Raw genomic sequence first — 24,200 nt, forward strand, 5'->3', positions numbered from 1 at the left:
ATGGCCAGACTTCTTATTGCTTTTCGGAACTGCACACAATATTTATGTTAGGTTCTTTTTAGCATCCCATCAGCTCCCTTCCTTACCCACCTCTATCACTCCCTGCAGCCTTACACAAACAACTCACTTCTTCCCTCAACAAACAACATGGCACCAGCAAGACTGAGCTGAGCTGCGAGTGATGCAGGTGAGTTGGTGGAGGTGTTTGTGTTCAGAGGCCAGTCTCTGCTCTAATGTAATCAGCCAGGGACTGACCTATAAACACAAAGGTGCCCTCTTCTGCGCCATTTTATTCACCAGTAGCAGGGATGGTGTCAAATGTATTTCTGCCTAGGGCACTATCCTGGCAAAGGGCAACTCTGGCTGTATGCCATCATTCATGTTCTGCATTTTGATAAACCTGATTGTCCACTGCCACCTAAATAGGATCCTCCCTTCCGACTACATAAACATGTTTGGCTCTTTGTACAACACTGTGCCAGTGCCAGCCAACAGCGACGGAAGAGGTGGCGGAGGTACAGGTTAGTGAGCTGCGTCTGTGTTTATGCTCGGTCACTGAAGACACAAGTCTGGGAAGGGGGGCTCAGGTTGTGTGCGTAGATAATGCACCACACGGAGCATTTCATTTGTAAAACGTCCTTTAAGCGTAGTTGCCAAGTTTTTAGTTTGCTTATCTTATCTGTGACACTTGAACGTTTGCAGTCTGATTAATTGTGACATTTCCAAGACTTCTGCGTGCGACACGTCCGAGGTACTTTCTTGTGCGCCTAGCTCCCTCTAAACTGCGCGCCTGAACGGGCGCGTGCACGTAGGTTTCCCTCCGCGCGGAGACCTACAAGCAGCGCCACCACAGAGGGTTCCTCTGCTTCGGTGAGGTCTTTGTAGTGCCGCAGGGGCGGCGCAGCTGCTCTGCTGAATGCATATTTAAAGATGTGGCTTGGAATAGCGGAAGTGTGAACACCTGCAGTGAAAGGCAGTCCTAAAGCAACAGGAAAGTAACCCCAAAGTTTCCACTGCAGCCCAGAGGCCAGTCTGCCACGTGAGAACATGCAGAGAAATGCAGGGTACCCCGCCATTAGTGTGGTTTTGACGCCAGATTTAGGCGGCCGCTATCCGTGAAATCCCAGAGGCTTAACTTTGTGGCCTGGGGCGCAGCGTCCAGTGCTGCAGTCGATCCAGTGGTTTGTGGGGCGCCAGTTGCAATTATTGTTTCATCCACCCGCTCTGATTATTTTGGTAGTGTCTGCCTAGGCCTCCCTGGGGCCCTACTTGATGTTTACTACTATTGTGAGTAGAGGGAGTTAAAGGTGTGAGTTAATATCGTTCCAAGCAGAGCTTTAAGTGGAATAAAAAAACTAGGGTTTCTCTCAAAGGGGCGTGGCTGATGTAATTAAGGGCTTGTCTTAAAACTACGCAAGGTAAACAACTGTGCTTAACAAAGTATGCCAAATGCAAAAAGAACTATTGATGAACATCATGCAGAACAATGTCATACATTCACCCCAGTACAGGGATCTGGGCCTAAATCCTTCGTTGTTTTGCTCCCCATGCTATTCCAGTTCGGACCCAGCCACATGCAAATCACTCTTGACCCTGTTCCCTGTGTGGGAACAGTCCAGCTCGAACTGCCAGGCCAGATCCTCCCTGGACTGGTAACAAGCATCCTAAGACCGGTTTCGAGTTTTGCATATGGCTGGGTCTGAACTGGTGTGGTAAAGTGAGCTAAAGAACAATGTAGGACTCAAGTCAGATCTGTGACTGGGGGTGAGTGTCTGAAAAGTTTCAGTGCTCCGTCCATCATCTCCTTGTGTTAATATAGTGTGCCGCCCGACTGCTATTTTATTCCTTTTGTCATTGCATTCAGATATATAATACAACATGTAACATTACACCTACAACAAGTCAGGGCTATTGGCTTTGGCAATGGTTGTTAGTTGTGTACGATAAATAAGCAAAAACTATGGCTTTGCTGTATATAATATTGAAAATGCTTCAGTTCTGAAATGATGAGACTGAAAGAACTATAATGAGTCTCTTTGAAGTTACTGTAAAGGTTGGAAAAGGTGTTACTGCTGCAGAGTTAAAAAAAAAATTCACCCTGATGGCGAGGGCAAAAATGGAGGACCCGATAGGGACCCGTCTTGGTACCTGCTTTGTAGAACTGCCAGTGCAGAGCACCGGCAGGACCCTGCCCACTTAAAGCCCTGGTTTCAAGTTTGGGACAATACAGCATAGCATTACAAGGTACCACAAGGTACCATGGTCTCGATGGCTAGTGTGCACTGCAAGCGGCGACTAAAAATACAAGCCCAGGGCATTTGAAAGGTCATCGGCATTAAGGGCTGATTGTACAATTACTCATCATGTTAAGCAGCCTCTGGAAATAAACCCTCAATTCAAATGTTCAGGATTTCTACCTGAACCACTGTAGGAAAGCCTGGTGCTGGCAGAGTTGTAAAGCAGCTCACTATCAATTAGAAGGGGTTTTGCTACAGTAGTCGGTAATGCAGTCTGGTTTTGCCGTTTCACTCATCTGATCATAACAACAAGACTGCAAGTCTCTCGTAACATGAGCCAGAAAGCAAGGCTTGGCTGAGGACGTCCCAAATGATAGGCCCATACACAGAAGCCAGTTCCCTGTGTGCTCACTCACACCTTACAGGCCGCTGCAGAGAGCCAACCATGGAAATCTGAAGGCATTCCAGACAAGTCGACAACCAGCCTGCCTGCTATCTGCAAGGTCGTTCTAGACATGTGATGGCGTCATCCTCTGTGGCGTTTCAGATAGGTCTCCGTGAAAGCAAATGTTCCTTACTAAAAAGGAGATGCGCTACAGAGCAGTCTGCCAGGTGACTGAAGACCCCCTTACCCCTTCCGGCAATCTTCTCATGCAACTCGAGAATGGAAATTAGGAGTTAAAGATAACTGTATATTCAATTATTCATCCTTTCCATTTATACTTTGCAAATCAAAATAGTTCAAACAATGGTAATCTTTATGCTGTAACTCCATTTGAATAACTGAATTAATGAGTATGCAAGCTAAACAGCGAGTGAATAAATCAATGAGAAATGCAGACGCATTTCAGCAATTATCGCCTTTCTCAATGCTGGAATAGCTGATTTCAAGAGAAAGGTCTTACATCCAGACACCCTACTACACACACAATTCATCTGAGAGAGAGGTCTGAAAGGATAGGTCAGTCCATGCACACCCCCTACTATGCACACCTGCCATCTGTTAGAGAGATGTCAAAGGAGAAGCCAATCTCTTTCCAAACAACCCACTATGCACATCAGTCATTTGAGAGAGAGGTCTCAAAGGAGAGACCAGTCCCACCCCACTCACTAGTACGGACACCCATCATCTGAGACAGAGGTCTCAAAGGAATGTTAACTCTATTCACACACCCTACTACGTACACCCATCATCTGAGATAGAGGTCTGAAAAGAGAGGCATGCACACCTGTTATCTGACATAGAGGTCAAAAAGGAGAAGCCAGTCCCACCACACACCCTACTATGTACACCTGTCATGCAAGAGAGGGCCCTCAGTGGAGAGGCCAGTTCCTGCACATTACATATTTTGGAGAGTTATCATTTAAGAAAGAGGTTTCAATTCTTTGGGCCCTACTAGTACTATTGTTAATGGTTATGATCTTATTGGTGTTGTTGAATGGCCATTAATTCGGTGGTCGCTTTGCTTGGATGCCCGCATGGAGTGGCGTTGCTACCCCCTATGGCGAATGCCTGTTTGCTTATCTTCTTTTGGGGTTTAACATCTTTTTTATTGCAGATACGCTTTTTCACACTATGGTTTTTACAATCTGTGTTCTGCATTGTTGTTCAGCGCTTGTTTGGGGTCTGCCTCTCTGGGGATGTTGGGGTGGTGGGTGGGGGTTGGGATGTGTGTTGTGTTTGTGGTCATTTTTGTTTGTGTGTGATTGCGAGATTCATGGAATTGGCTTGTCGGATGCACGCTTACTGTTGATTGTCCTTGGTGTGGCGATATGGCCAGGTTAGGTCTGCAGTCTGGCCCTTCCCGACTATCATTCATGTCATGGAATGTTCGTGGCTTGAACACCACGCGGAAACGTAAACACGTCCTGAACTATGCAACGCGTCATAAGGTGGTTGTTCTCTTCCTACAAGAAACCCACCTGGTACAGGCGGACACCCTCTCATTGGCTAAGGGTTGGGGTACTCATAGGGTATTTTCGAGTTATAGTAGGTATGCACGGGGTGTAGCGAGTCTTGTGCACAAACGTGTTCCTTTTGTGCTGACTGGCAGTAAGACTGATGGGGAGGGCAGATATGTGCTAATCACTGGAGTGTTGTTTGGGTACAAAATTGCACTGATGGGTTTCTAAGGCCCCAATGTCGACTCCCCGGCCTTTTTCCAGGACCTGCAGCTCACGCTGCTCCACTGTGACATCGAATTATTGGCAATGGGGGGCGACTTTAACCTATTGATGAATCCTAGTAGAGACAGCACTTCTCCCTCCCCGGACTGCAAGCCACTTGCCCGCTCGGTGCTGGCGGACATTTGCTCTCACTTTTCCTTAATAGATGTTGAGGCTAGACTCCACCCGCACGCCCCTGCTTACACTCATCACTCAGGCTTTCATAACACTAGCACCAGAATTGACAACTGGCTGCTCTCCCCGGGCGTGGCGGGGTGGGTGGATGGCCTTGCCACTCTCCCGCGCACGCTCTCTGATCACTCTCCTGTGGTGTTGACTCTGGCGGTCCCGAGGTTGGGTGGATACGAACGACAGTGGCGTTTCCCTAGTAGGGCCCTTCTGGACCCGGTCTTTACAGAGGAGGTCCGCACTGCCATCGATGACTATTTTGACATTAATACCGGCTCACTGGCTTCCTGGGCCACGTTATGGGAGGGTTTCAAGGCCACCATTCGGAGGGTTTGTATCGCCAAGCATGTTGGGGCCCTGCGTGAGATTCGCACCACTTTGACCCGCATAGAGGCGGAACTCTCTGCGGTGGAGGGGGAGATACTTAGGGACTCCTTGCCAGCCCGAGAAACAAAACACCTTGAGTTGCTCCTAGAGTTTCGGGACGCTGCAGATAGGGAGCTACGGTTTTTAGGCAAACACTACGCGGTGCGTCAATATGGCGAGGGAGACAGGCCGGGCAGGATGCTGGCGCAGCTACTCCGTCCACCACACCAGGCAGCATACATCACTGAAATTATTGACTCACAGGATACACGGCATTACTCCACTCCCGACATTTGTGATACCTTTTTATCGTACTACCGACATCTTTACACTTCCACATTGTCGGGGGAACGCCGAGACCCGGGGTCGTATTTAAATGAGATAGCCATGGTGTACCTAGAGAAAAACATGCAGGACTTTCTGGCCGAGCCCATTACACCGGACTTCATAATTGAGGCCATTGACTCATTGAAGAGTTCCTCGGCGCCGGGTCTTGATGGATTCACAGCCGACTTTTATAAGGAATACAAGGAAGAACTGGTGCCAAGACTTGTTGAGGTGTATGCGGAGGCGCTGGAGTCGGGCGTCCTCCCTCCCACGCTCAGGGAGGCGGTCATTGTTCTGCTGCCTAAACCGGGTCGCGATCCCTCATTATGTAGTTCTTACAAACCCCTGTCCCTCTTGAACCTTGACTACAAAATTTTGGCCAAGGTTCTGGCAATCCGCTTGGCCCTGCTTGTGGATACCATAGTCTCACCGGCTCAGTCCGGCTTTGTTCCACACAGGTCTACCTCCTTGAATATTCGTACACTGTTCTCTGTCCTGCATAGAATTGACCCCTCCACCCCGGCGGCTGCGGTGTTTCTGGATGCGGAAAAAGCGTTCGACAACCTGGAGTGGCCTTTTTTTTATCTATCATGAGGAGAATGGGCATGCCCGCAATGTTTGTGGCTACAGTGGAATTGCTGTATTCGGCGACCACTGTTCGGATACGTTTGAATAGCACCATAACTGAAAGCTTTGCACTTTCTAGAGGCACCCGGCAGGGCTGCCCCTTATCCCCGCTCCTGTTCATCCTTGCGATGGACCCTTTGGTGCGGCATTTTCAAGAGAAACACCTCCACAGGGGGCTTCAATTCCGCACTGGCCCTCTCCTCGTCTCTCTCTATGCAGACAACACGGTCTTGTATGTTCGAGCTCCTAGTACCAACTTGGAACCATTGATATCTGAGATTACACGCTTTGGCGAATATTCAGGCCTAACCATAAATTGGCACAAATCGCTTCTTTTTCCGCTGCCCCCGCCACCGTGCAGTGGACTTGTTCTTTCCCACTAGAATGGTGCGCAGACTCCGTTAAATACCTGGGAATCCACGTTCACCTTGATACAGTGTCCATTATCCGTTTGAACTACCGACATGCCCTGGACTTTTTGGAGGATAATACGGAGCGGTGGCTCCGTCTCCCATTGTCCATGGCTGGCCGGATTGCTATCATCAAAATGGTTGTCCTCCCTCGTTTTTTGTACCTATTCAATAACATCCCGATCCCTCTCACCAAGATTTTTTTCGCAACTCCGTACTGCATTGTTGCGCTTGGTGTGGGGCGGCAAAAACCCCCGAGTGGCCTGGCGCACGCTGACGCTACCGTACGAGAGAGGGGGATTTGGGGTGCCGGATTTTTATCTTTATTACTTGGTTGCACAGTGCTCGTATGCACATCCCTGGTGTCACCCGGATGCTAGAATTCCTTACCTGAGGCCTGAGGCCGATACGGCGCTTCCGGTGCCACTTAACTCCATCCTTCCCAAAGGGCTCCCCCGGGACCCACAGGACATACAGCCGATGTCCACTACGAGCTGGGTTTGGGATAAGATGCGACGGCTGCTTCGCATTGACAAGCTGTACTCCTCTGTGTTACCGCTACCTAACCCTCACTGGCTCCCCATCACTGGCGAGTCGGTGGTTCGCTGCACATTGTTCAAATACCAATTGCACACGATTGGTGACCTTTTTCCGGATGGTCATGCTTTCTCCCTGACAGAGGACACCCGATTTACTGACCGTACATTTATGGACGCTTTCACCCTGACTAGGCTCCGATCCATGCTCCGTGCTGAATTCCCCACGTTCCCACTTCCTCTGGAAGACAACCCCGCGCTCACATTTATAATACAGAACCGAGCGGGTGCGCACGTGGTATCGAAGCTCTATAAACTGTGCTTGGCCTCACTTCCTTCCTCGGACACAGCGGTGCGTGCCGCATGGGAGGGTGACCTGGGCATACAGATTACAGATGACCAGTGGGAGGCGTGTTGCGCTATTACTAGAGACGTGTCCATGAACAGCAGGCACAAACTTATACATTTCAAGTTCCTGAGGAGGATGTATCACACTCCTGCACTTGCTCACAAAATAGACACTAGTAGGCCGCACTGCTGCCCCAAATGTGGCGCCCCACATGCTGACTTTTCCCATTTGTCTTGGACATGCTCGCGGCTGCATACATACTGGTTAGAGGTTCACTGGGTTCTGGGTGACATATTGGGCATGACGTTGCATCCCACCCCTGAAATTGCGTTGCTTGGCTTCGTTGCAAATTTCCCACGCTCTCTTCGTAGACTGGCGTCCATTTGCTTCCTCTTGGCCAAAAGAGAGATATCGCTGCTCTGGTGCGCACGTCGCGCTCCGACCGTCAGCGCATGGCTTAGGAGTGTGGCCTACTGCAATGTTAATAGTGTGGAATATTCGGAGCAGATTCTGACTGCTTCTCGCCCGACAGACATTTGGGGGCCATATCGGAACTATGTTGCGAAGCTTACCCTGGAGTCACCATCCCAATCACTTCATCCCATTGTACCGACAGGGGTGGGTTAGGACGAGCTCAGCATAAGCTCCGTGGTCAACTTCACCTTGCTATCAGTGTAACTCACGCGGACCCTGCACACCGAACCGTAGCGGTTTGGAGGGTTGGGTGTCCACGTGGGGTCCCGGTGTGCTAGCGTAAGCGATGCTTGTTCACTGCAGAGCTCCACTCTGCTTCAATGGTGCTCTGTGCACATTGACCTGTGGCACGATGTGTGGTTATTGTATTCATAGATACGACATTTTGAGCCTGAAACAGATACTGTGCTGATCGACTTGCTCTATTGTTCTCGCAAACTCTTTGATATGATTTGTCTTTTGGTGTATTGCCCTTTCTTTTTCTGTTGTTGTTTGATTTTTGTTCTTATGGTTTCAACGTAACGAAAAAAGAAAATGTACACCTGCTACGTGTTGCTCGAAAAGTCCGCAATCCTACAATATGCATAATTGTTTATTGGATGATGTTTCATTTATCACTTCATGCCCAATGTATTGGTTCTTATGTCTGTAACCGTGGATTGCATTTCGTGCATTTAAAAAGAAATTTAAAAAAATAAAAAAGAAAGAGGTTTCAAAGCAGAGCGTAGTACCTCCTCATACTCCAATATACACACCCATTATCCAAGAGAGGGTTCTCAGTGGAGAGGCTAGTGCTTCCCATATACTATTTCCCTACAATTGTGTTGTTATCATGCAAGAGTCTCACAAAAGTAGAGTGCAAGCTTCATGGAGTAAGGCTTGCCGCATGAGAATTGTGCGATCCCGCGGGACACTCGCAAGATTCGTATGAGAAATTGTTAAGCCTGCCACAAGGTATTTTACTATCCTGCGAACCTCTTCTGAGACCCGCATGGAAAAATAATGGGCCTGCCACAAGGTGTTTTCGATCCCACTAGAGTCTCAAAAGATCATATTGGGTTAGTAAAAGAAGGGCCCAGTCTCTTTCCACAATGTACTACGAAGACTTATCATGAAAGAAATATCTGTTAACAAACCCCACAACCTACTATACATAATTAACAGCATGGGAAGAGGTATGAGGAGAGAGATACAGTTTTCTGGAACCCTATTACAGACACCTCTCACCCCGGTAAGTTGTGTTATCAGACAGGCCATTCCCTTCCCAGGCAGCACTGCGTATCCCGGTTGGTCTTGGGAGAGGTGTCAGCAGAGAGGCCACTCCTTGCCATCACCCTACTGCACATCCATGTTGTCTTGGAGATAGGTGTTAGTGGAGAGGATAATATTTCCTCACAACTGTATATGTCTGTCATCCTGGGGAGAGCTGTGGCTGGATAGTGAAATCCATTCCTGTACCCTAATACATATGGTTATTTTCCTGGGGAAAGGTCTCAGTGGAGAGGCGAACATTTGTCATACTTACTATGGAATAGTAAGGTCCTACATGTGAGGCGTGTACCGTCCCCTCCCTACTATGCATACTGTTGAGCCTGGACAAAGGTGTGAGTGAAGAGGAAGTGTCTCTTTACACCCTACTCTACACACTGGTTTCCTTCATGCAAGGTCTTACTGGAGAGGCCATTGTCTTCCCATAGTCTACTATACACAGTTGTTAGGCTGCGGAGAGGTGTCAACGAGATCACAGTGTCTCCTTACACCCTGCTGTGCACTGTTGTTATACTATAAAAAGGTCTCATTTAAGAGTCAAATTTCTCCCCACACCCTACTAATGGGGACTATAGACATAAGTATCATAAAGAAATGTGTAAATTCTTCCTGTAAAAAAAAAGTTTATATCTCGCAAGGGATCATTAAAAAAAGTAGTGATCTAACTTTTTCTAATAATAATAAATGGACTTAGAGTATCAATGTGTGCTATCTACCAATCTTTGTCTCATGCAGATAAAACATGTGTTTTTTCATAAACCTAAGTGATTTAATTTTCCCCATAATTATTTAATGGGTTGCATTTCATTAAACTAAACACACTATTACTATTCTGGTGTATATAAACTATACATACTACATTAGGAAATATTCAGTGTAAATGCAAAGTCCATTATAAAAGGTACGATCCCACGAGGGACTCACACAACCAAACCAGGAAGCACTGAGACTTGGACTGCATATGAGGGTTTTGCCTCCCTGGGTCTTGCAAGAGTCTCACAAGAGCTTTGTAAAAGGGAAAAAAAGAGAAACAGTACAAACAACATAGATCATGAAACTATAGGTTAGCTCTGAAAAGAGCCGTTTTTGTTAAAAGTTTTCAACAACTATAAGTTTTTTTATGTTTTCAAACATTTTAAATATTTTTTTGGTATGTTTAAGTTTTTTTTAAAAGGGTAGGACAGAAACATACAACTTGAAGTCATAGACAAGCACCAACATCATCTTCTTAAAAACAAAAAGAAGAAAAAGTTGCAAAAAACTGTTAAAAACAAATCCTACTGCCTAGGGGCGCACTTATACTCTCGGACAAGTTTCTCCTGGGCAGACCTGCCTGTCTCTTATAAAAAGATGATCTGCTTACACAGCAGCAAAACAGTACTTTATAAAAAAAGCAGGCTAATTGTCTGCTTGTGCACTTAGAGCCTGTGCAGGCACAGTATCTCCTGGAGCAAATTATGTTGAATCCCTTGTAGAGTTGTCCAGCTTCACAGCAAGGACCAACCCTGCCCGAGCAAGCCTTTGTGGATGCATTGACCTCAGGTGTCTCCATGTCCCTGTGGTACTCATGCTATATTGATTTTTTCTGCTCCCCGGCTGAAGTCTTTGCTGTAAAGCTTACAGGTAACATACGTTGCAGAAACTTTATTGCTACCTGGCCTCATATCAAAGAATTGCCACACCAAGGATTCTTTGGGTGGCTGAGATGGCTGAGCTGGTGCAGAAGCCCCTGGCTGTTCATCTTAATCCAATGTAGACATCTTTGTAAAGAGAGGGAAGCAGGAAAAGTGAGCAATCCAAATATTTCTACTCTCACCAAAATGTAATAGTGAAATAAAGTAAAAAACGGTGGAATCTTCTTCTTCTAAAAAAAAACATCCATATGAAACAATCAGTCCTTTCTTATGGTGCAGTTCCTCTCCTTGACTTCTCATGAGACTCCTGCAAATGTCTCACGAGATAGAAGATAGTAAAAAATATTATTGCCTTATATATTTCACGGAACAATTTTTCCAGGCTAATCAACCTTTCTAATATCTTAATTTGTTCCTAATTACAGGAAAACATTCGTCCTAAATTCCACAAATCGCCAGCCTGGTGATGTATTAATGTGTGAATTTAATGGCACAACACAAATTAAGTTAAATGGAATAGTGGTTGGGAAATAGCTTCTGTACATATCCTGGATGCAAATTATACTATTTACAAGTCACATCTGATGCAGAAACATGACTATGAGTATGAGATGGGTTGTGCTTCATGTACGGCTTTGTTTTTGTATTTCTGTTCTTTCTGTAGCACTCTATTGTGTCGGGAAGTCGTGCTTTTACTTGCTACAAATGCAGGATTTTCAACATTACTTCTGTTACACTATTTCCCAGTTACCCAGAGTACCTGGGGATGTCGTACTTTTTTCTCAGATCTCCTTAAGAAGATTTTGTTAATCTATTTAGTACCTCTGGCTCAGTAGTTTTCTGTGATCTCAGTGGTGTTTAGTAATCATGCATGTAAAACCACCACTCGAGCAATTGTACAACATTGGATACAATAATGGTGTTGGAAATTACATTTTTGACAGACAAGCTAAAGGAGTAGCAATTAAAATGAAAAGATGTAAAATATTGGTTTCTTTTAAAGTGCGGCCTGTTTTATACGGTTGAGTCACCTAAACAAATTTATCAGCATTTGATGTCACGCTTTGCCAGTTTAGATATCTATTTTGCTTAAGATTTGTTTTTTCTTTACAAAAAATAAATCCATGTATGGCACAGAACAGGATATATGGGGAGGTAGTGTAGCATGACGAATGATGTCCCAGCAGAAGCAGACTGATGTACATGCAGTGTAACGTGGATCTGTGAACTCTGGTGTTGCCTCTGGAGCCCCCTCCTGCCGCTACTGTTTACACAGGTTATTAATATTAAACAATCTGTGGCATGGGTCTAGTGCTATTGTGTTGATCAGTTGTTTTGGTGAAGGGTCATCCAAGGAAGACAGGATTTTGCTAAATGCGGATAATATTTTAATATGCATGGAAGACCCTGAACAACCTTTGCCCAGATATGCATATATTGTATATATGTGAGGCCCGTCTGAATTCTTAGTTAAATGGGAGAAAACAATTATTAAAATTTTTGATTTGGTGTGCGCAGGAATTGTGTCTGCCCTAACAAGAAGTGGCTACTACGCTTTTATTTGGCTTTGTAAGGGTGGGAGATGGAACAGATCTGCCGGATTGTAAACCCAGATTTTTTAATTGAATGCATTAACACAATTTGTGCATAGGCCGTGAGATTATAATATATGATGGTGCACTGTTTGTATTTTGAACCGGCGAGGGCTTTATCTTAGATATACTGTGATAAAGCTGTTGGGCCAAACTCTTACAAAGTCCTTTGCATACATCTTTGTCCTCTCATCAAAGCTCATCCATCTATCCATTTATTCATCCATCCATCCATCCGTATAGCCATCCATTTAAATGGGATTACACTCCGTGGTCCCCTCCAGGTTCTTTTGAGATTCAAAAGGCTGCGCATATGCGATGCACATGGAAAGCACATGCCTGTCATAAAGTGTCCTACAAGTTGTCGCACAAGTGAATTGTCACATAAGTGCCCTTGAGGACAACCTATGCTTCATGCTCCCGGCCGGGCTAAATGGTTGGTGGGGTCTGTAACTATTTGCTGCTGATACAATGGCAGTGGGTTATGCCAATTATTAACTCCTCAAAGTAAATGGACATACGTATCTGCTAATCTGCTTCACATAACACTCAGAAAACTTTAAAAGAACTTTAAAGAATATGCATCCGTAAACTCTCTCCTGTGTTAAACATTCAAAATGATACTGGGACTTCATGGGGAGATGCTCTTCAAGGATGGTGAGCTGTAGCACTAGTCTTCCACAGGCCTCCCTTGTGAAGTATTTTTTAGATACATATTGATCATAGTGACTGCTGAGACATGGTTAGATAAGTCATTGTCGACCTAAGATTCCTCCAAATTAAATCCAGGTTTGATCTGCTTTATTACATCAAAAGCCATTTGTGTTGGCTCTTAGGGCTCAGTGCTAAAGTGCTTGCACTCTTTCCTTTAAACAGGGTAAAATTGGCTTACACCGAATTGTCAAATTTAATTTACTTGTAAGTCCCTAGAAATGAGGTTCTACATGTACCTAGGGACTGTAAATTAAATGCTGCTAGTTGGCCTTCAACACTTATTGTGCCACCCTTGTAAGTAGCCTATTTAAACATGTGTCGAGGCCAGGGCCTGTCATTGCAGTTTGCCTGTGCAGTTGTAAAACTGCCATTTTGACCTGGCAAAAGGAACCTTTTTCCAGGCCTAGAAATATTTCCTTTTAGTACATATGTCAGCAGGATGTCACCACTAGCACAAGCCCTTTCCATATGGCAGGGTACAGTATGCAGAGTGCAGTGTATTTAAATGGTTTGGCATATACTTTTAAGTTTTATATGTCCCGGTATAGACGAGGCTGAATTGCTACCCTTGTTCTTTGTGTGATTCTTGAATTTTTCACAATCCAGTGACTTCAGTGATGTTCAGGCAACATTGATGGCAGCACCCACACTCTGGAAAGTGTTCCAGTGCCACTGGCATGGGTGCCTTTGTGTGAATTTGTTATGCTTTCTGGCTAGGGTGCCTTGTGAGACATTTCCATGCCTTCTGACTGCCTGGGTGCTTATGTGTGACGTTTCCATGCTTTCAGGCCTGGGTGCTTATGTGTGCTATTTCCATAGTTTCTGGCCTCAGTGCCCTGGAGGCTCGTGTGACGTTTCCATGCTTTCTGGCCTGAAAGAATGTCTATGGGTACATATGACTGGGTGGGTAACCTGGTGCTCTTTAAGGTCATCCTCTACTATTTACTGTGCTTTGAAAGTTGATACAATTGAATATGTAATGAAAAACGTGCTGCAAAATTTACCATTTTGGTCTGTCTTTTTCCAACATTTTACTGGGGGAAGAACACCCCCAAACCCCTCTAGTAGCGGTCAGGCTCGCTCACTGCGCTCCATTGCTAGGCGCCGGACAGGGGCTGGTCTGGAAACATTTACCAGGGCTGCTTTCAGTTCCCAGTCTGACCCTGGCTGAAGGCAGGTTTTCAGTGCGCTGAGAGTGGAGCTAAGCAAGTAGGGGAAGAGGGCTTCAGTTTAGGATTGCCAGTCCGCAGAAGGGAATCATTGAAAATCAAATGTGAGCGCTTCTCTGATGTAAACCACTAAGACAAATCTAACCTGTGTTATCGATATCCCTCAGTTGGAATGAATGAATGTGCTAAAGCGCTTATGCCAACCAGTTAAAAATAAGAGAAAAATTATAATAGTTTTAAAGATGGTGTTCACAACATATGCTGGTCGCATCAATAGGTTTTAGGTAAGCTCTTAAGGTGCTATTTTGTGTCGTAGTAATGTCTGACACTACAAAAGGCAATTGTTACATTGTTGCCTTTACTCGGCATGGGGCTGGAATGTTGAGGGCATGTTAATGCAAACAACAAATTATTTAGGGATCTTTAAATAAGGACAAAATGTACGTGCATAACTAAATCTCCTGATGCTTGCATTTCAATGCAATACATGCCGAAAATAAATAAAACAGCTGCTAATATTGTTGTAACTCCGTTTAGCTCAGTGTCCAGCTTATTCCAACTTGAGCAGTAAGCGCCTGTAAATATCGGCATATCCCTGCAGTAATGCATGAGTTTTCCGAGCCAGCAGAAATTCCTTTCTAAAATGGTGGCATGCTAGCTCCTCACAATACAGGCATTCTAAAGTGAAAACTATTGGCTTTGTCAGTGCTGGCATTCCTAATGCTATAGTGAGGTCGCTGTGGTTTGCCATAACTATTATCTTTCTAGACTCGAATGTTAGCCCAGTGTCGCAAAAATTAATTGAAATGTTAAGGGTGTGTGTGATCCTGTCCCTCGACCCCTCAGAGTCTTGCTGTTTTGCAAATCGATAGCTAATCGCCATGACATTCCTGGTTGGTGTTAGAAAGACCAGGCTACGCCACCATCCATTTTATATTTACCAGCATGTGAATAAAAAGTGGCAGGAAAAAAACCTAATAATTGCATTTTCATGGCGGGTTTTCAAACAGCTGCACATTACCATAACAAGGTCAACATGTTCAATGTCAAAGCATAAGAAAGTGGCTATTTATACAACAACCTTGATTAGAGGGACGCCATCATGTTTTGAAGTGAAGACGTAAGTAGTAATTGCCACTATGTGCAAGTCTGCGCAGCCATCAACCGATTTACATTTGCGCTAAATTCAAGCTGAGGGCAGACAAACTGTAGGGTGCAAAAATGTTTATGCACAAGATTGGCGTTTTCGCATGGCTGGAAGAGTTTCTGCTCACACAATGCGGCAACCCTTCTCTCCCGCTCCCAATACACACACTCCAGCGCTCGCACGCAAGCACCCCTTATCCCCCCTCCCCCTTTCCTATTCGTTTCAGCCGGACAACATCCCGTGATTCTGAGCAAATCACTTAGGGCCATATGTATCATCAAACTATTTTGCATTTCCTAAATAGCGAATTTTAAGGAATCGCTATTTAGGAATTGCAAAATGGTATGTATGAAAAAAATCGCTTTTTATTTGCGATTCCTTAAGCTTCATTATTTGCGAATTCGCATTTTGCAAATTCGCAATTAAGGAATAATTTCCAATGCATTCCTATGGGCCCATAGGAATGAATGCAAAATATTTCTCAAATTGCGAATTTGCAATTTGCTAATCGCAATTTGAGAATTATTGCAAGGGTGCAGGGGTGTCTCAAAGACACCCTGCTGCACCCCTGAAAAGAACATGTGTGTGCATATGGCGCACATACATGCCCTATGGGCATGTGTGTGCATCACATGCCACCTTTAAAAATGCCAAATTGTGCATTTCTGGAAGAATTCGCAAGTTACCATCAACTAAAAGTTGGTGGTAATTTGCGAATTCTTAAACAAAATTCGCAAGCTAAAAATGCTACATACATAGCATTTAAGGAATCGCAAAATTGCGATTCCCTAAATGCTATGGAAAAATAAGGAATCGCACAAGTTTGCAATTCCTTATTTTGGGAATGTTTCATACATCCCAAAACATGCAAATCGGCCTTTGCGATTCAAATACGGCTTGATACATATGGCCCTTAATCTGTCCCTACCTAAAATGAATGCGTCCAATCGTAATGCAACTGGTTCCTAATGTAAATGGCTGCGATACCTTTGGGTCGAGTTCGCCCTATATTAAAGTGCAAGATACAAAAAGAGGAGACTGATTTAAACACATGCATTCGTATAGAGTGCGGGGACGAATGTAAACGATGTCGTGTGCGGCTGAAGCGGTCGTCTCGGCGGAGGCTCAACATACACAGCTCCGAGTGCATTAAACAAACAAATAATGTGTTCACATAAATAAAAAAAGATGTATTTGGAAAAATTCGGGAAGTCCGTAGGCTATGTTAAAGAAGGGATGTTTTGCAAAAAAAAACACAACTGCACAAACAAATTAGATTCAGTGGACGAACATGCTTGATTGCTATCAGCTAGGGGAGAGAGACTGAAATACATTTTCAGTGTAAAAGAATTTGTTGCAGCAGTTTTACTTTAGGGATTTTTCTGATGTAACCAAATTGTTTAGGTTTCTATTCAGATATTTATCTGTGACAGTATTTCTCTAACCAGTTTTACCTCTATAGTAGTGTCTCTCTGAAAGCGTTGTTTATAGTGACAGTGAGGGAGCCATTTGGGTAGGCTGGGCCTTGAGCGAATTAGGCTGCCCTGCAGAAGGTGGATAGACAGGTGACAACATTTACCATTGCTTTGAAATTGTTCTTCATAAAAAACCACCCTAGGAAGAGCCTGGCTTTGCCAAGTCCTCGAACTTCCTATCTGTTCCAGAGGAGAAGAGCATGCCAGATGCAAGTGTGTCACCCCCATGCTATGGTTCCTCCTGGTTGGTATTTAGTCTGTCAAGTTTTTCAGTCTGGAGTCTCCTTAGTGAGCTGTTGTCTAAAGCATTGTCAGGGCACTTTTCTCCTGTGTTGGACCAACTCAGCTGGTGCTCTTATGAGGAGTGTCTACTTTGTATGGACTTGCAGTGCCATTAAACAAAAGCAAAATGAGTCGGTGAAGTAGTCTGAGAAATATCGTGCTTAACTCGCTTGAGTAGGTGCTTCATATAGGCTAACGCTCACATGGGCTGGTCTTCACTCCTGTTGGGGTTAGTGAATCTGTCCTGCAACAAACATTTCGAAAACGGGGATGATGTGCAGGCAGGATTAAACACCCCATCCAACCCCAAAGGCAGATGCGATGGAAAAATAGGGGAAGGCTGTGATAATCAAATTATCATACTGTTGCACTCTCTCCTCAGATTTGCATGGACTATAAATTGAGCTTGAGCCCCCAGTTTCATCCGATCCCCCTTCTGCATATGATGATTGGTGTAAACTGAGCTTGTCCCCATGCCGATGCACCTGCACTGTTAAACAGTTCAGCATTGACAATAAAGTGAGCTTGATCACCTGGACCCCCCTGCACTCTCTCTGCAGTTTAGGATTTGTCTAAACTGAGATTAACGGTCACATGCATCAAACGATTTTGGAGTCGCAAACGGTGCGAATCGGAAAATTCGACCGTTTGCGATTCCAAAATCACTTTTTGGTATGCATGAAACAAACCGCAATTTTTTGCAATTCCTAAAAATGCGATTGCATTTAAGGAATCGCATTTGTGCGATTCCTTAAATGCAATGCATGAATGTTTAAAAAAATGCGAATTCGGAAATAGGAGGTGCAAATTAACACGAGGTTGACCCTCGTGTTAATTTGCAAAATCTTTCAAAAATGCTCAAAAAAGCATTTTTGAAAGTGTCATGTTACACACACACATGTCCTTTGGACATGTGTGTGTGGAACTTGCACTTAAAAAAACATTTCAAGGGTGCAGGGGGGGGGTCCTTTGGACCCCCCTCAGCACCCTTCAAATGCATCAACCAATTGCGATTCGCAAAAAGTAAAATTTCAAAAAGGCATTGATTCCTATGGGCCTCTAGGCCCATAAGAATCAATGTAATGCCATTCCTTAATTGCGATTCACAATTAAGGAATCGCAAATACCGAAAATTAAGAAATCCCAAAAACTTTTAAGATTTCTTGATGCATAGGATTTTGCAATTCCTAAATTGCGATTCCTTAATTTCGCAATTTAGGAATCGCAAAATCCTACAATGATGCATGTGGCCGTAAACCTCCAGATGCACCTGTGCTCTTCACTCAGGCTGGTATGGACCATTAGCTGACCTTGAGCTCCCACATTCATGTGTATTCCTCGGCACGGACCTGCTTTGACCATTGGTCATCTTGACCCCTAGATTCACCCGTACCTGTTTGACCTTTAGCTCCTCTTATTCCCCAGATGCATCCAGATCTCTTGGTAAGGGCTAGCATTAAATACTGTTTGATTATCACGGACCATAAGCTGATCTTGAGCCCCCGATGGGTGTGTATCCCTTGGTATGGACTAGCACTGACCATACGCTGATCTTAAAACCCAGAAACATCTGAAATCCCACCAGCAGGCCAGCATTGACATTAACTGTGATTTGGCTTCAATTGCAGCTGTTGACAGAGAAGGCAGATCCTTGGATGAAGGGAAAATCTAGGAAAAAGTCTTTAGACACTTCAGGAACAGCAAGGAACATCTAGTACTCAGTGGGATCGTGTGAGTCTTGAATGTAAGAACACTAGGGATGCCTATGTATGACATTTCCCTTGTTTATGGCCTAGCCTTGGCCTGGATGCTTATGTGTGACATTTCCACGGTTTAGGGCTTGCTTGATGGCTTAACTCATGACATACATTTACCCCAGTATTGTTCTTTGCCCAAATTGGTGCATGGAGCACTGGAATATTTCACATGTCCCATTTCAATGCATTAGTCATTTTAGCAAATTTATTCCAAAATTGTGCTTTAAATGCACTTTTGATTTACTCTTTTTGAAATTTTTTACAGGGCAGGGGAAGGCACCCTTGCTGAAATTCAGATCAGGAATTACATCTGACTTTCAGCAGTGCCAGTTGAGGATGTGAGTGGAGCCAATAGAGGAAGTAGTTGGAGCTAGTGGAGAAAGTGGGTGGAGCTGGGGGAAGTGGGTGTGGCGTCCAACAAACATTTGAGCACCTGGACCTCATATTTTACAAATTAAGCACTGCAGCTCCCAAACAGATATGGAGTCGACTATCAAGCTTCATGACGAAGAAAAAGTAGCTCAAGTACGATGGATGAAATGTGCAATAAAAAGGAGTACTTGCTCCGCACTCCACTGAATTGAAAACACATGAAAACCAAAGAAATCGACCAGAAACGATCAGGAAATAACACTGCCAAACCAATAAAAACAAGGTAAGCAGAGTGGCAAGAAGGGAAACAAATTGAAAGTTGGAGGACCTTTGAAAACATGGATGGGGTAGAGATGTTAATATGGAGCAGGTGGGTAGTACTGGAGAAAGGTGTGTGGGTAAGGTGAAAGTTACTGAGATCTTGGAAGGCGAGGAGTGGCTAATGTGGCAGTAGGGCTGTAGGAGGCAGGTGTGGAGTGAATAAGGTGGGCCAAAGAATTAAGAGTAATGACTGGGTTAGAGGCATTGTCATTGTGGTAGGTGCATAGCTGCTGAGGTGGAGCTACTGGCATGATGCAGGTAAGTAGTAAATTAACGGGTGTAGGGTGGGTGCCTACTGACTGGTGGTAGTTAGCTAATAGCCACACCACTAAGTGTAGATTAGATGTTCACATATTAGGTCCTGAAGAATTGCCACCGATGTTTGAACCAATAGGCAAGAAACATGTTGACCTCACGAGATGAGCAGAGCTTTAACTGAATCTTCATGTCAGGGAAGCTGCCACTCTATTTTCTTTTATTAGGGTGGGTACCCGGACAGAATAAAGGTGTTATTTAGATTATCTAACCCTTTTTAATGCTATCACTGTACCTCACTGTATCTGCACTTGTATGGGCCACAGACCCCCACTTCATCATAAGGCTAAAGAATAAAAGATCTCCGAGAAAGAGCCCCTTCGCGGGTGCCCGTTGGATATTGCAGCGCCGACCCAACGAGGAGAAGGTCCAAATGATGAAGCACGACACCTAGCTTGCTGGGTGTGTGAGGACCCAAGTTCCTCAAAAGCGGGATTCTCACCAAATCCCCCTCCACCCCCCCCTTGGGCTTCTCCGCCACCACCCCGATTGTGGATGATCCCCTGATTCCAACTCACTAGGCACCACTGCAAGAGGAACGGCATTCCACTAGAATTTTTGCCTAGTGACTGTGTCAGGTATATGGTGGGCTCCTGCTTGTCATCGCACTGGCTCCCTGTCACCAGAGGAAGCACACACACATTCTCATCACAATAATGATGTGAAATTCAGTAAATTTGGGTATTTGGCCTGGCGCAAAAAAGAGTTACAGTAGTGTCCCATACCAGAACCTGTCAACCATCCTTTTCCTGTCAACCTCCCTGTCCCTGTCACTCTCCATGTCCCTCTCACACTCTGAGACCCTGTCACACTCACTTTCACCCTTCGTTTCCCTGCCACTGTCCTAGTCCTTGTCATCTTTTAAATCTGTCACCCTCCTGATCAGTCCGATACTCCGAAGGCCACTGCCCCTTCCGCAGATCTCAATAATGTTTAATTCACAGTCTCATATTTTCAGAATTGAAACATTTTCAATTCTAATTATACACCACAAAATCGTTTTTGCTACTTATTTATTTGATGCTGCTAACAAGCATTGAAAAAGCCAATAGGTCTGGCTTGTTTTAAGCATAATTTTATAGCGCGTACAATACTCGAAGGCGTCTTAGCGCTAAACGACTAAAACCTGGAGAATCTTCTGCCAGGGCAATGGACAAATCTAGGGGGAGCGGTTGATCTAGTGATTAAATTACCAGGTCTTTAATCTGCTTCCTAAATTTGTGCAATGTAGCTTGAGAACGCAGAGCAAGCGGCAAATTGTTCCAGAGTTTCCCTCCACAGTTGTTATGGACTACATGGCTTGATGTGAAACAGAAAGCACACAGAGGGGCACTCAAATACTGGTCAGTTGGGCATGCCTTTGTGAGGCATAGAATTTTAGTTCATGTGTTTTAAGATGCGCCCGAAATTGAGTATGCCACGCCTCTTGGAAAGAATTCATAGTTATGGTGCTTTGTCCATGGCCCTTTTAGAGAACCCCACCTTCTTCAGCCCACTTAAAACATTGCTACAAGGCAAATAACCTATATGAAAACAGAGTGGAGAAACATGAAAAACATAAAATGATTAAAAGCAAGGTTGGATCACGTGGAGCTGGGCTCCACCACTGGTTAGGGACCAAGGAAATGAAAATGCGAGTGTAGGACTCAAAATCCCAGGATTCAGCTCTGAGCAAGAAAGTAGCTGCACGAGTCCTTCAGCTTCAAGTGAAAGCTTTATCTATTGGATGCGCAGCAGCGTTGTTGAAGTAGCTTCATTTTAAGGGGGCATGGCCGGCGGGAGGGATTAGTGCGTCATACCTGAGGCGCATTAGCAAGGCGGGGGGGAAACTAAAATGCTGGAACAGCAGCTCTCCTACCATGTGCTAAGGTCCTTTGCCACATGGTACTATGGGGCAAATAACTCAAAGTAAAAGAAAAATAAGAAACAGGAAAAAACAAGAACTGAATAAAAGCAAGGTGGGATCATTCGAAGATAGGCACCTCCTCGTGTTGTGGACCAGGAAATGAAAAGGCGAGTACTGGACTCAAAGTCCCAGCATTCAGTGTCTAAGTAACAGAGCCCTTCAGTTCCACGAAGAAACAGATTTATTACGAAAGATTCGCAAAAGTCGTTTGAAGACATAGTAAACTCTCCTGTTGCCAGTGTTTTGCCTGTTAATATTTGTTTTAGCGCTTTGTTGTGAACAAAGTAAACCCGGAAAGAATGTGGGAGGTCTGCGCTCTGAAAGATAAAAAAAAAAGATGAACCCCTTCACTGCGAGGCCTCCCCCGACCCCCCAAGGCTAAGCCTTCTTTATGGCTATATGGGGAAGTTCGCGTTTAGGCCCCTGTAAGTTTTTACCCACATAAGGTATCCACACCTAATTTGGGTCCTTTTCATCCAACATCTTGAGGATTTTAAAGGTACCCAGGGTTTGTGGATTGCCCTGGAGAGGCCCGAGAAATTGGCCAAAATACAGCTCATTGTTGTTTTTTTAATGAAAAATGGGAGAAAAGTGCTGCATAGGAAGGTGTCTGTATTTTTCCCCTGCCAAAGGTATCAACAAAGGGTTTATGGTGCTGAAATCACCATCATTCCAGATTTCAGGAACAGGCAGACCTTTGTCAGAAAACCCACATTTTCTACACAGTTTTAGCATTTTACTCGGGCAAGCATATTTTTTTGTGCTTTCAAACTCCTTTTAGTTAGTGGTAGAAATGGGTATGAAACCAATAATGGATCCCAGAGACTGCATTTAGCAAGGGATCATTTATGTACACCCTTTAAGCATTTTCTATAGAAACTAACAATTAAATTAATAAAGAAATTGAGTTGGAAAAAACTGCCATTTGGTGCCAACGTTTTCACCTGTAACTTCTAGTATGGCAGATTTTTCAAAGTAATATACCGATAAGTCAGTTGGACCGTTCTGGTTGCGGGGATATATAGGACTTGTAGGTTCACCAAGAACCTGAGGTACCCAGAGCCAATAAATAAGCTGCGTCTTGCAATGTGTACCTAGTATATAGCAATTCATTTGGTAAAATATAAAGAGTGAAAAATAGGTACCAAGGAAACTGATATATTTCCGAAATAGCAACAAAATATAGAGTTTAGAAGCAGTGGTTATTTCCTCATCTCTGAGATTGTGGGTATCCATTCAATCATGTGAATTAGAGGACATTTTTCAAAGTGACTTATTTTTTACACATTGTCTTACATTTGGAAGGCAGAAATGCAAAGAAACTCAATTGGTAATAACACTTGTTCTACTATTCTGTGCTCCCCTAAGTCTCATGATAAAAATAGTACCTTACTTGTGTGGGTAGGTCTAGTGCCTGATATAGGAAATGGTTCAGCATGCAACGTGGACACATTGGGGCCGATTCACAGACCTAATCTGAGATAAAATCCTAAACGTATTACTTTTGGTATTCACAGAAGGCATTTAGTAGTAGTAAAGTTAGGACTCCTAACTTTACTTCTACTGAACAGAAAAAAAAATCCTAACTTTACGACTTTCGGTATTCACAAAAGGCATTTAGTAGTAGTAAAGTAGGAGTCCTAACTTTACTACTACTAAATGCCTTCTGTGAAAACCAATAGTAGTAACTTTAGAACCTTACCTCAGTTTGGTAGTAGTAAAGCTAGGAGTCCTAACTTTACTACTACCAAATGCCTTCTGTGAATACCAAAAGTAGTACATTTAGGATTTTATCTCAGATTAGTTCTGTGAATCCGCCCCATCATATTTTTCCAGTGAAAACTGACCCTTTTTTGTGCCTTCTAACGAATTTTGGACCTTAGCTCAACCACCACCTAATGAACCCTACCAAACCTTTAAATTTTTCAAAAACTAGACACCAAGGAAATTCCAGGATGGGTGACATGTGTGGCTCTCACAAGGTTCTGTTACCCAGAATCCCTTGCAACCCTCAAACTTTGCAAAAAACCAAACATTTTCCTCACATTTCTGTGATGGAAAGTTCTGAAATCTGCAGGGAGCCACAAACTTCCAGCTACCCAGCATTTCCCCAGGTCTCCCGCTAAAATTGGCACCTCACCTGTGTGGGTAGGCTTAGGCCCTGCCACAGGAAATGGCCCATAACGCAATGTCGACAGATCACATTTATTTTGTAAAAACTGACCCCTTTTTTGCAATGTGCCTAGCTTTGAATTTTGGGCCCTAGCTCAGCCAGCAGCTAGGGAAACCTAGCCAACCTTTGCCCCACCCAGCATTCCTTAAAGTCTCCCAATAAAAATGATTCCTCACTTGTGTGGGTAGGCCTAGCACCCGCAACAGGAAATGGCTCAACATGGACACATCACATTTTTCCATATAAACGGACCCCTTTTTTGCAATGTGCGTAGCTGTGGATTTCGGACTGTAGCTCAGCCGGCACCTAGGGAAACCTAGCATGCCTATCCATTTTTTGAAAACTAGAAACCCAGGGGACTCCAGGATGGGGTGACTTGTGTGGCTCTCACTA

The 24,200-nt window shown here is 44.4% G+C and overlaps 1 protein-coding gene across 1 annotated transcript in view; it reads left to right on the top strand.

Moving 5' to 3' along the window:
• The first annotated feature begins 481 nt into the window (after nt 1-481).
• GAA (alpha glucosidase) overlaps nt 482-24,200 on the top strand; it is a 469,553-nt gene continuing 445,834 nt past the window's right edge. The window contains exon 1 of the mRNA XM_078654064.1: nt 482-521. The gene's annotated coding sequence lies outside the window, so the exon portion shown is untranslated. The remainder of the gene's footprint in view (nt 522-24,200) is intronic.

This window comes from Lissotriton helveticus, chromosome 7, assembly GCF_964261635.1.
Source record: "Lissotriton helveticus chromosome 7, aLisHel1.1, whole genome shotgun sequence".
Taxonomy (NCBI): Eukaryota; Metazoa; Chordata; class Amphibia; order Caudata; family Salamandridae; genus Lissotriton; species Lissotriton helveticus.